At 41.1% G+C, this 12,560-nt stretch overlaps 1 pseudogene; it reads right to left on the bottom strand.

Annotated features, from left to right (window-relative positions):
• Positions 1–539: 539 nt before the first annotated feature.
• Positions 540–910, bottom strand: LOC148123511 (putative glutathione-specific gamma-glutamylcyclotransferase 2 pseudogene; annotated as a pseudogene).
• Between the last annotated feature and the right edge of the window lie 11,650 nt (positions 911–12,560).

Genomic DNA, 12,560 nt, shown 5'->3' with positions numbered 1-12,560 from the left:
GCGGCTATGTGTGCTACCGAGATTCTATTTTCCTGCTAAACTAGGTTTCCCACAGAGAAGAGTTGCTAGTCTGCATCTTCTGGTGCAGGTTTCATAATAGAACCTGCACGTTCAAAACACTATTCTGTATTTCTTGCACTTGGACCAGCTGCACACAGTGGAGTGCTACACAGCAGAAAAAAAAGTGACATCTTGAATTTTTCAGGCAAATGGATGGAGCTAGTAAACATCATTTTGAGTGAGGTAACCCAGATCCAGAAAGACAATTATCATATGGACTCACTTATAAGTGGTATCTAAACATAAAGCAAAGAAAACCAGCCTACAAATCACAATCCCAGAGAACCTAGACAACAATGAGGACTCCAACAGAGACATACATAGATCTAATCTACATGGGAAGTAGAAAAAGACAAGATCTCCTGAGTGAATTGGGAGCATGGGGACCTTGAGAGAGGGTTGAGGGGAGGGGAGAAACAGGGAGGGGAACAGAGAAAAATGTAGAGCTCAATAAAAATCAACAAAATTTAAAAAAAAAATTATTCAGCAGTGTCTTCTAAAGGTGCAGGACCAAGATAATGAAGATTACCACGTTCCAATGAACGGTTTTATTGTGGGATCTTTTGAATAATAATAATAATAAAAAAAAAGAACGACCATTATAGTTCTGTAGCCTCCTTTCTCTCTGGGTTAAGCTGTGCTTTCCCTTCCTCTTCTTTTCCTACTGGGAGTTTGTAAGCAACACCCTGTACATTGCTCCCAGGATCTTCAACAAGAGTCACGTTTCTTTCAGGCTTGCCAGGGACCCCATAGTGATCAGTGCTGCCTTGCTTGAAGTGCTGGTTGTAGTTTGTCCTGGTAGGGGGAAGTCCACCTTCCAGATGAGAGACCCGTGACCGAACATCCACATCTTTCTGGACCTCAGCGTCAGAACTGGACTGCTGTCAACATGAGTAACCAGCTGCTTGGGACCCCAGGCTTGCTTTCTCAGACAGAATCAAGGCGGCTAACGGACATTGATTTGAGACGAAAGAGTGGATATTATAGACAACTCACTTACCTGTTCTAGCGGATGGATGGGGTCGTAAACCCTAATTGTCGATATGAACTGTGGGGGTCTAGCTGGCAAGAACATGGTGTGACTGTGAGGAGGCAAGCATGGCGGCTGTCCGCGTAGCACAAATCCCCACAGCCTTTCTGAGAACTCCCTGAAGCTAATGCCTCAATTAGGGGGACAGTAAGGAAGGGTATAGTATGGCAACCAGTATCTACATCGGGTGGACCAGAGAGGTGTGGGAGGATAAGAATGTGACACTGAAAGGTGGTACAGTGGTAGGGGCTTCTGGTCCTTTCCCTGATCATATGCCGCTCGTGGTTAAGACTGAATTCCGTGAAGACGCCCCCTGACGTCATTCCCTGAAGGGTTCATAATTAGAGGCTCTGCAGGCCTGGTACTCTAAGCTGTACTCCAATGGAGCTGATCAGCTACAGGGAGTCTCGGAGGCAGCAGGTATGGGTCCTGACTGACCCACTCCCTTCCCCTTGCTCCAGGACCCGCACTGAGTCACTTGTGAACCGCGGCCCCTCCACTACGCAGTGAAAGCGTTGAACCAGAATATCCATTCTAAGCATCAGTGTCTTCCGTTGCTCTTTCTTTCCCAATTTAGAGAAAAGATTTTTCCAATTTCCCTGCTGCCCGATGGAGAAGGCCAGCCTAGGCCACCACCAGAAACTCACTGAAGCTAATGTTTGTTTGGTCGGAGTAAGGACAAGGAGCATTCTTAGAACAGTGATGAGACAGGGTGACATCTGACTTGGGTGCTGTCCTGATGTTTCTGAGGGCTATAGGTCCAGTTAGAGTGGAGATAGCCAGACTCGGTATGGATCAGCTCAGGAGCTAAAGGATAGCAGGGAATGCCCACTTGTACTCAGGCACTTATTCTCGAGGGAGAACCCTGGGGCACCCCTGCGAGTCTCCAGTTGCAAGGGAGTGAGGTCTTGGATGCTCTTTCACAAGGCAAAGCACAATAGACGAAGAAAATAAAACATCCCATAATAAAATCAAATGTAAACGTCATCTATCTGCAGATACAGCCCTAGAGAAGGTGCTAGAAGGTAAACGTTATCCAAAAGAGGTTACCTGAATCCAGCTGCTTCTCAGTCATTTGAATTTTCTTCCTCTTTTGAGAATTTTGTTTAGAGTTGTACCCCATTTTTTAATTGGACTATTTGGTTTCTTCATATCTAATTGTTTTTTTTTAATGTATTTTGGATTTTAACCCTTTATAGAATGTGAAGTAGGTAAAAATCTTTTCCTACTTTGTAGACTGCCACTTTCTCCAAATGGTGGTGTCCTTTGCCATATAAAAGCTTTTCAGTTTCATAAGGTCTCCTTTTTTAATTTTTTATTTTAGCGCCTGTGCTAACTAATGGTGTTCTGTTCAGCAAGGCTTTTCCTTTGTCGATGAGGTCAACATTGTTTCAAGACCACTTTCTCTCCTATCAGGTTCAGTGTATCTGGTTTTAGTTGAAGTCCTTGAGCCATGTAGTGTTTAACTTTATATAAGGCAATAAGTATGTCTGTATTCTTCTACATGGACACATCCAGTTTGACCTGCACCATTTGTTGAAGATGCTGTCTTTTGTCCCTCTGTCTACTTATGGTCTCTTTATCTAAAATCAGGTGTTCTTAGGTATGCCGAGTTATGTCTGGGTCTTTCTTCCTTCGTGCCAATAATAGGCTGTTTTTATTGCTGTAGCTCTTGAGTGCAGTTTGAGGTTGGGCATGGTGGTACCTCCAGCAGTTATTTTATTATTAAGGATTATTTTTGCTCTCCTGTTGGCATGTGTGTGTGTTTTCATATTAAGCTGAAGATTGTCCTTTTAAGATCTGTGAAGAATTGTGTTGAAATTCTGTTGGAGTTGCACTGAATCCTTAGATTGCTATTGGCAGGATGGCCATCTTTACTATATTAATACTACTGATCCATGAGCATGGGAGATTTTTATATTTTCTGGTATGTTCTTCAGTTTCTTTTTTCAGTGTCTTAAAGTTTTTATGACACAAGTTTTTCACTTGATTGGTTAGAATTACCCCCAAGATATTTGATATTATTTGAAGTTATTGTAGAAAGTGCTGTTTTCTTTCTCTGTCAGGTTATCATTTGTTTATAAGAAGCCTATTAATTTTTGAGAGTTAATTTGGTCTCGGTATCCAGCTACTTTCCTGAAAGTGTTTATAAGCTGTAGGAGTTTCCCAGTGGAAAATTTCAGATTAGTTATGTATACTATTATACTGTCTTCAAATAAAGATACTTTGACTTCTTTTCCAGGCCCTTGGTCTCCTTCAGTTCCCTTATGGCTCTAACTAGAGCATCAAGTACTATAGTGAATAGGAGAGAGTTGACAATTTTGTCTTATTCTTGTTTTTAGTGGAATTCCTTTAAATATTTCTCCATTTTAACTTGATATAGACTGTGGACTTGCTATAAACTACCTTTATTATGTTTCGCTATGTCCCTAGCATTCCTAATTGCTCCAGGACTTTTATTCATAAAAGTGTGTTAGATTTTGTCAGTGACCTTTTCTGCATCTTAGATAACCATGTGATCTTTTTTCTTTCACTTTGTTTATATGATGGATTATATTTATTGATTTTCATGTATTGAACCATTCCTGCATCTCTGAGATGAAGCCTACTTGATCGTTTTGAATGATCTTTTTGGTGTGATCTTGAATTCAGTTTACAAGTATTTTATTCACCTATTAAGAAGTCAGGTGTAATTCTAATAGGTCTGCCTTTATATGTTACTTGGTCTTTTTCATCTTTTTCTATTACAGCTTTTAATATTCCTTTTTTGTTCCATACATTTAGTGTTTTGATTATTGTTTGCTGAGGGGAATTCCATTTTTGGTCTAGGCTATTTGCTATTTTTTATGCTTCTTATACCTTGATACGCAGCTCCTTTACACTAAGAATTTTTTTAAACAATAATGTCTTCTTTGACATAGTTGTCCATTTCTTCCGTAGTGTCTTCAATGCCTGAGATTCTCTCTTCCATCTCTTGTGTTCTGTTGATGAGGCTTGCTTCTGAGGTTCCTGTTCGAGTTCCTAAATTTTTCATTTCCAAATTTCCCCCCGTTTGGGTTTTCTTTATTGATCCTGTTTCCACTTTCAGGTCTCGAACTGTTTTATTCACTTCCTTTCACCGTTTGTGTTTTCATAGATTTCTTTAAGGAATTTCTTCGCTTCCTCTTTAAGGACTCTATTACATTTACAAAGGCTAGTTTCAGGTCTTTGTTTTGGGCTTCAGCTGTGTGGCAGTTCTCAGAGTGTATTGTAGTAGGGCTGACGTATTGTCCTGGATGTTGTTGATGGTATTTTCTTTTCTTTTTTCCGTTTTTTTTTTTTTTTTTCAAGACAGGGTTTCTCTGTAGCTTTGGGGCCTGTCCTGGAACTAGTTCTTGTAGACCAGGCTGGTCTCGAACTCACAGAGATCTACCTGCCTCTGCCTCCTGAGTGCTGGGATTAAAGGAGTGCACCACCACCGCCCAGCTTGATGGTGTTTTCACACTGGCACTTAGGCATCCGGATTGGAAGATTTTAATTCTTAATGCTAATATCTGGTTTTGTTGGGTGGGTGCTTTGTTCCTTGGTTACTGCTGTTCTTTGACTGTTAGAAGAGTGTGGTTGCTGTGTGCTGCCAAGTGGGGAATTCTTATGGGAGCCGGCTAGGTGCGGCAACTGGAGGTTTCTAATGGGGTCCCGCTAATGGGATCCCGCTAGGTGGGCGACTGGAGGTTTCTAGTGAACTGTGTTTCTAGATTATTGTGACACTTAGAAATGAGGACGAGCTTTGAGGTGATCTGAGGGTGTCCACAGGAGGGAGAAAAGCTGAATGTTTCAGCAGGATCTGCTTGTCTCCTGAAGATGGGGGCAGAGAGTGAGGAGGGGCCACAGCAGATGGTCCCCTACAGAACTGGGCATGAAACCGGGGGATTGGATTTGGAGGAGACGGAAAGAGTGAAGACCCGCAGTTAGCCTACCTGCTTCCCTGGCTGGAGCGGCCTTCGGTTTCCACAGGATCCAGATTTAGTTTTGAAATGATTTAAATCTGAAAAAGAATGAAAATCGTTAGAAGCAGAAGGAAGCCATCTCTCTGGCTGTAAAAGACTGGATCCTGCGCTGGGAAAGGCGGGTGCGGGGAAGCATTATCCTCCACTGTGATTACAGTTTTACAAAGTATCTGTTAATTAGAAAGGACTGAGGAAAGTTGAGACAATCACAACCTTAAAATTCAAGCCACTGACCCGATGATGCTTTCATACATGTTTAAAAAAACGTATTTTTCATTGGTAGCACCAAGGCATCATAGTTTTCCCCACCAAAGAGCAAATAATTCCTGGTTTGCCCGTTTAAGCTTTGCAACATCATTTAGTCAGTCCAAAAGTCCCTTGACCAGGGGAAAGTCACCTAACCACACCCCACAACAGGAAAAATAAAGACTTATTGTGTAAGCCACTTTCGTTCAGCAGTGTGTCTGCTGATCAGCTATTTCATTTATTCATCATGAGCTGGAGCCGTCGCGGCACCTTGTTTACAGGAAGCTCTTTCAGAAACAAGCTTTATAAGCTTAAGTGAACTTAACACCAAATCGCAGCACTCAGAACCCCACCTACACCTATTTCTTCCGTCCTTACCTGACCAGGTAAGGAGTCAGGCGTGACTAGCCCTCTGGGGAACCATATCTCAGTCTGGAGGATTTTGAGCACTTTCCAACTAATCCGGAGCAATGTCACAAACAGACCTGGGCATTTTAGGCGAATGCTGTGGCCTCTGGTTACTATGTTCACTTCCAGGGCTGTATGGAGCCTGTATTGCTGTTCGTCTCTCAAGGTTGTCAACTGAACCCCTTGAAGCCTGGGACCACGTCTATTCAATGTTTATATCCTCCATGTCTAGCGCTGATTAGAGTTTACCAAATTATTATATTCTTAATTTTCTGTACTCTGTATTATAGTGCCAAAAAATTTAACAGAAATTTTAAAATCACATGTACTTTGATACCAAGACGGCATAGAATCAGTCTGGGCACACCTTGATGACATGGCAGAGATGAGTAATGTGTCAGCTGGCAGTGGTCGTGGGTGGAGAGAGAGCATTTGTAGAGTCATGGGATGGTAGAAGCCTCCCCGGCAGGAGGGTTTACCCAAATTCCCTATTATCCTTATTCATGTAATTCCCCTTCTGACTTTATACAAAACCAGACGGTTGTCTGGCACCATCCTTGTCTGTTACACAACCAAGATACATTTTCCTGCAAGCTTTTAATTTCCCCGAGCAAACAGGTTTTGGCTTTCCATACCTTGAAGGAAAACAAACTGCCAGTTTCACGGGAGGGAGGGCTGTAGATTTGTATATGGTAGGCGTCAAGGCCCAGTCCAGGCAGCCCCACCATCTGATGAATGAACAGGAGCCCGGAGGTGGTTGTCCTGCCCCGGGTCAGACAGGGTGCCAGCCTTTCAGAGAACCGGCTCTGCCCTCGTCTGCTTTACGACTTCCAGCCCGGTCCACGGTACCTCATTATTCTTTGGGGGACTCTTTGCTATAAAACTAAAGAAGCAGGATCCTCAGAAGAAACAATTCACTGTGAATCAATTCCTTCCATCACTGTGGCCCACGGGGAGAATGCTGGGTGGGACACCGCAGCTCCACCACGGTGGAGCCTAAGCGTCTTGTCCAACAAAGGATGAATTTAAGGATGGCCACAGGAGAACAATACTTCCTTTGTTGTGGAAAATCTCCTCTAATATTTCTCCTGGTTGTGGTTGCTGCTAAGGCTGTTTGTTCATGCGAGTGTTTATAGCATGCCTTCGCACTTTGTCAGGGAAACTGGCCTTCCATCCTGCCATTTTGCAACAGGACTTCTTACTGTATCTCTTGAATCTAATAATAGGCATTGTGACAACCACCTGTGCTTAAGATCATTGCTCCATGGGTTTCACTCTAATGCCAGCCTTCCTGGTGTCATACCTACAGATCTGAATGGGCACACCCCTTCCTAACGACATGGAACTATGTCATTACAAAAAAAAAAAAAAAAAGAAAACGAAAACAACTTAGTCCTCCGTGAACACCTTGTGACTGACACTCTATGAGACACAATAGTAACAAACCTGTTGATCATCTTTCCAACACAGGCGTTGGGTAGATGTCCGCTGTCTGAATCACCAGGAAGTCCGAGGAAAGTATTTTATACCAATGCTAGGCTTCGGTGTAGAATGCTCAAGCAGTTTACACTGACACCATACCAACAGATTCAGTTTCATTGGCTGGAAGGCAGCTGATTTGCCCTCCAGGTTATTGGTACATCTGTCTGTCAGACACAATCTGTGTGAGCCCATCTGACACTTGACTTGCAAAATACACGATAATCACTAATAATGAAAATGAAGGTAGAGACTGCGCCAAGCAACACAGTGCTAAGATGGCTACGCAACTCTCGTGGCAGCTTTTCTTGTCTTTGATTAACTGCATCAGCCTAGAGGAGCCTAGTTACTTAATGTTTGTTTGTTTGTTTGCTTGTTTGTTTACTTGGTTCTTCTATAGAATGAAAACTAATTACAACACACTGCCTACCTTAAGACAACTTTTTAAATCTTGATACTTTAAGGTTCCTTAAAAATCTCATTCTGGATTGCATTTCCTTATTAACGATTTCGATTTCCCCTGTAGGACTTTGGGCATTTCATTGACACTGAGATTTAAGTGACGTTGCCTATAACCAGCCTCCATCTTTGTTACCGTGTGTTCTTGCTTCTGCTCCACACCAGTTCAGGTGGATTTGAAAAGTACCATGTCAGAAAGAAATCATCCCTAGGGATGCTCTCATATCATGACAAGGTTGCTAGGTTAAAATCTATCTGGTTGTAAAAGCCAGACATAAGCATCCAAGCTGACCTCAGCATGGCCCAAAGCATTAGTAGAGACATCCTCTTTGTGCCACCCTTCACCAAACAACAGAGATGGATAAACCATGTCATCTCCCCTGTTTCTGCTCATCCAGAGTTAACAATTGCCCAAATGTAACTTGCTTTCAGTCGTGCTGGGTAAGCTGTTTAAAGAGATTTTGGAGATGAAACTTGGAAACAATAACAACTAAAAGAAATGACTGTTGGGGATCTATTTTAATGATCATCTGCAAATGGTTACTCTATTGAACGTGTCATTAATAAACTGAGTTGCCCAACAGTCCTTTTAGCTAGCTGGGCTGCGCTTCCTGCTTGTGCGTCTGTTTTTATCACAGCCAGGCATGGTCTTTAAAACATATGGGTCCTGATAAAGAGACTTGGAGTACAGAGAATCTTATGTAAGGTAACAAAACTTTCTCCCCATTTTAATATTCTCCTTCCTCCCTCCAAACTGTGGAAGGACAGACTTAAAGCCAACCCCACATGCTATGTTTCCTACCCAGGAATATCTCCCCACAAACACAAACAGTTCTTTAGCTTTGTCTAATATGCCCACCAAAGATTTTCTTACCTCCTCAGCTTTGTGTTTTTCCAAGATTTTTTATTATAATCTAACACACACACACTTTTTATATTGTATTTAACAAAAATTTATAATACATAGAATACGCCAGAGACTGTTCTAAGTACCTTAAAGATATTAACCCTGCTAAATCCTTATAATACCGTGGTGAAAACTATTATCCCCATTTTACAGTTGAGGATACTGAGCAGACCTATGCTTAAATAAACACCCCAAACTCAGTGGTAGGAAATGGTAGACCTTATTTTGAACTCAGCCATGAGCCATATTCTGTTCTGTTTTGGGTTTTGTCCTATTGCATCCTAACTCATCAGATTCTTAGTTACAGTTTATACATAAATGTTGCTAAGGATCTTAAGTTCCTTTAGCAACATGAAAGACACTTAACTTTGCTTTGTCTTTGCTGTCACTGCAGTCTGATAGTACAGGATACATTGGATGTCACTAGTTTGGCTTTTGGTATTGTTGTTAGTAATATATTTGTGGATATATAATAAAGAGATCATGGTGATCTTTCTATAACTTGGATTTTCAGCAATACATGGTATTGTTTTTTTTCTCTCTTTTTTATCAATAATTTATAAAAATTTCCACTTCCTCCCCTCCTCCCAATACCCTCCCACTCTCCCCACTCCCTCTCCTCCTCCCTCTCCAGTCCTAAGAGCAGTTAGGGTTTCCTGCCCTGTGGGAAGTTCAAGTTTCTCCCCCCTCCCTCCAGGTCTAGGAAGGTGAGCATTCAAACAGACTAGGATCCCAAAACGCCAGTACATGCAGACGAAAGCAGTCCCAGTGCCATTATCAATGGCTTCTCAGACAGCCCCCATGTCAGCCACATTCAGAGAATCTGGTTTGATCACATGCTCGTTCAGTCCCAGTCCAACTGGCCTTGGTGAACTCTCATTAGACCAGTCCCCTTGTGTCAGTGGGTGATTGTCCCCCTCGCAGTCCTGACTTCCTTGTTCATGTTCTCCCTCCTTCTGCTCCTCATTTGGACCTTGAGGGCTCAGTCCAGTGTTCCAATGTGAGTCTCTGTCTCAATCTCCATCCATCGTCGGATGAAGGTTCCCTCTGATCCTGCCTTCCTTGCTCACGTTCTCCCTCCTTCTGCTTCTCATTTGGACCTAGGGAGTTAAGTCCTGTGTTCCAATGTGGGTCTCTATTAGCAGGGAAATATTGATGGGATGTTATTACTATCAACATGTAATGACTTTTAAGTTATTTTAATTAGCTCTTAAATATATACCAAATTAAAATGTTTCAAATTTTAATTTCTAGTATTGCTAGATGTTACTCATATAAAAAGAAAATGAATTGTCATTATTAATAGTTTCTAAGAGATGTGAGGGGTGTCTTAAGACCAAGTTTGATAATTGATATGCTAAGGACACTGTCTTTTAAGTAATTCTGTGCAGTTCAATGTTGTGACTGGAGTTAAGATGAAAAAGAGAAGAGAAATGGATTGTTGGGTTCTACTTATGATTTTCTATGTAGTTTCTTGGCTGCCAAAAAGCAAAGGGCCCTACAGGTATCCATACCAAGACACAAAAGCCTGGCATACAAGCCATTGTTAAGTTGCTGCTACCAACATGGCAATTACCAAGCTCACTGTGAGGTACATACACAAGGTGTGATTACTAGGAGGTGTGCCTCTTCAGGTGCCAACAAAACTGTACCCACCTCAAATACATTTAGAAAGAAAACTGTGATTTTATTTCCATTAGAGACTGTGATAGCCTGAGCTAAAAGGATAAGGAATAATCATCTATTGCATGATGCTATACGTTCTATTATTTTTCATGACAAATTTGGCAGTTGAACAAATGATTTTTCTTTATTAAAATAATGACAGTTTAATCAACCAATTAATGTATTATGAACTGGCGACTTTTCTCCTAAGAAAAGTAATAATTAAGACAGTAGTAGGAATTCTGTCTTATACTTTTCCCCTAATTTTTTTCATTTGGGTATCAATTAGAATTTGAAGACACATCTAAGGAAAGTGCTGTGGAAAAAGAACCTGACAAAAATCTAGACCTGAAGGATGACATCAGTACAGTATATTGGTGCTGATACTGATGACTCAGGCATATCTGCAGAGTCCGACTACAAGAGACTATGACATTCATGAGGCAAGGGTCAGGTGAGTAGCCTTTTATTCTGTAGGAGGAGACTGGAAAATAAAAGCTATATAAATGTAAACTGCAATCTACATAGTAGGATGACAACAATATGGCAACCATGATGCTTCATAAAATTGAGTCTAAAAAAAAAAACCAAAGCCATTTTAGGAATCAGGAGATTGCTGAGTGGGCAAAGGTGCTTGCTGTCAAGCCTGACAACCTGAGTTTCATCATAGAAAAATTACACTGGAACTGATTCTAAAACTTCCTTCTAGCTAGCTTAATAATAAGAGATGGTGCTGTGATGAATTCTGGAGGATATAAGCCATCAACGGTCTTACCTAGAGATGGACCCTGTGTACTGCAATACTGCCCTAGAAGACAAGATGCCTATAGTAGCATTAAGGTTGTGGGAGTAACCAACAATGTTTGGATTAAATTTAAAACCTGTTCCCTGGGAAAGAATTCATGCCTGATAGGGTAAAACTTATCAAATGCCATGGCTAGGGGTATCAGACACTGGGGAGGAATCTACTACTGTTATCTTGCTAATGTAGCAAGTCCTGGACCTGTCATAAGCTACCTTCTAAATATTTATGCTTATACACATGGATTAGTGTTACACTCAATCTTGCTCAAGAGGCTTCTCTCCACAGTGGTCAGCATTTAATTCACAGACTCCTAGGTGGTCAAACTACAGAGAATCAGTGACTATTGAGAGTTAATCCCTAAGTGGAATATTAGTATCAATCTTTACTCTAAGTCTCAGGGACTATCTCAGTAGAGGGAGGAAAGGAGGGAACTGGAGAATGGGGAGGAGGGCTGTGAACTTCTGTCTTCTGAATGTGACATGCCACTGAACTCGTGAACTTAGTGCAACTAGGTTACCTGCACATGAAAGGCATAAGATCAAGCTAAGGGGATGAGTCAGCACTTCAAAAGACAGCAGTTTAGACTCAGTGGGTTCAAAAGAAGTGGGAGGGTGGAGAGGAGACATGAAGCGGGGAGGGGATGCATTCTGAGTACCTGGGGGAGTGGGAGGTGAGTAGGGAGTGGAGATCATCAAAATACATTATTCCCATGTCAGTGAATAAATACAAGATATTCTGTTTTTTTAGAAAAAGATATCAATTACGTGGAAGAATTCCAAGAAAGATTTAATTATTGTTAATCAGTATAGTGCCTGATATATGCTAAACCTTTAGTAACTGTTTTTTTATTATTATTAGAGTTCTATGATTTTTAATAGCCTTTCTACTATTTAACACAAAATCTTGAGATTTGATGTGTTTAAAGCATATTTGCTCTTGCGGTCATGGATTTTCTGTGTAAGTGTGTGTAGGTTAACATTTTATAAAATATTTTGGAATAGTACTTTATCTAGTCAAGGAATTGAAATACAAATTTGAAAATGAGGATAGAAATGTTTGTTGCATGTTTCTCTTTAATAAATTTTTGTTGGGAATGGCACCAGGAAACATTGAAAATTAGTAAAAGGTATTGTTTGTACACTGAGTAGAAGAAGAAACTGCAGTTTTCAGAGTAGAGGGAAAGGCTTGAGTCTCAATGTCGTGAGTGTCTAGACTTGTGATTTCTTAGCCACAAAACTTCGAGTGTGCCCTTAGTAGTCACAGATTTCTCAGCTATTGGGGTCTCACAGTGGTTGAAGTGAAGACACAGAAGCTAGTAGCTGTGGAAGTACTTTATAACGCATAGAATATGAAACTCAGACGGTGTAGTGAGTATTCTGGGGTGTTACAATAGAGTTGCAAAGCATACAATATATTTCAACCTTTCTTAGGAAGCATTAGAGTATCTATTGGACTATACATGGTTTATATTAAGAAACTGTTTGGCTGCAACTACAAAATAAACAACACTTTAGC

This window comes from Myodes glareolus, chromosome 1 (genome assembly GCF_982192425.1).
Source record: "Myodes glareolus chromosome 1, mMyoGla1.1, whole genome shotgun sequence".
NCBI classification, from domain to species: domain Eukaryota; kingdom Metazoa; phylum Chordata; class Mammalia; order Rodentia; family Cricetidae; genus Myodes; species Myodes glareolus.
Note: the sequence above shows the minus strand (reverse complement) of the source record. Positions and strands in the feature narration are given on the sequence as shown.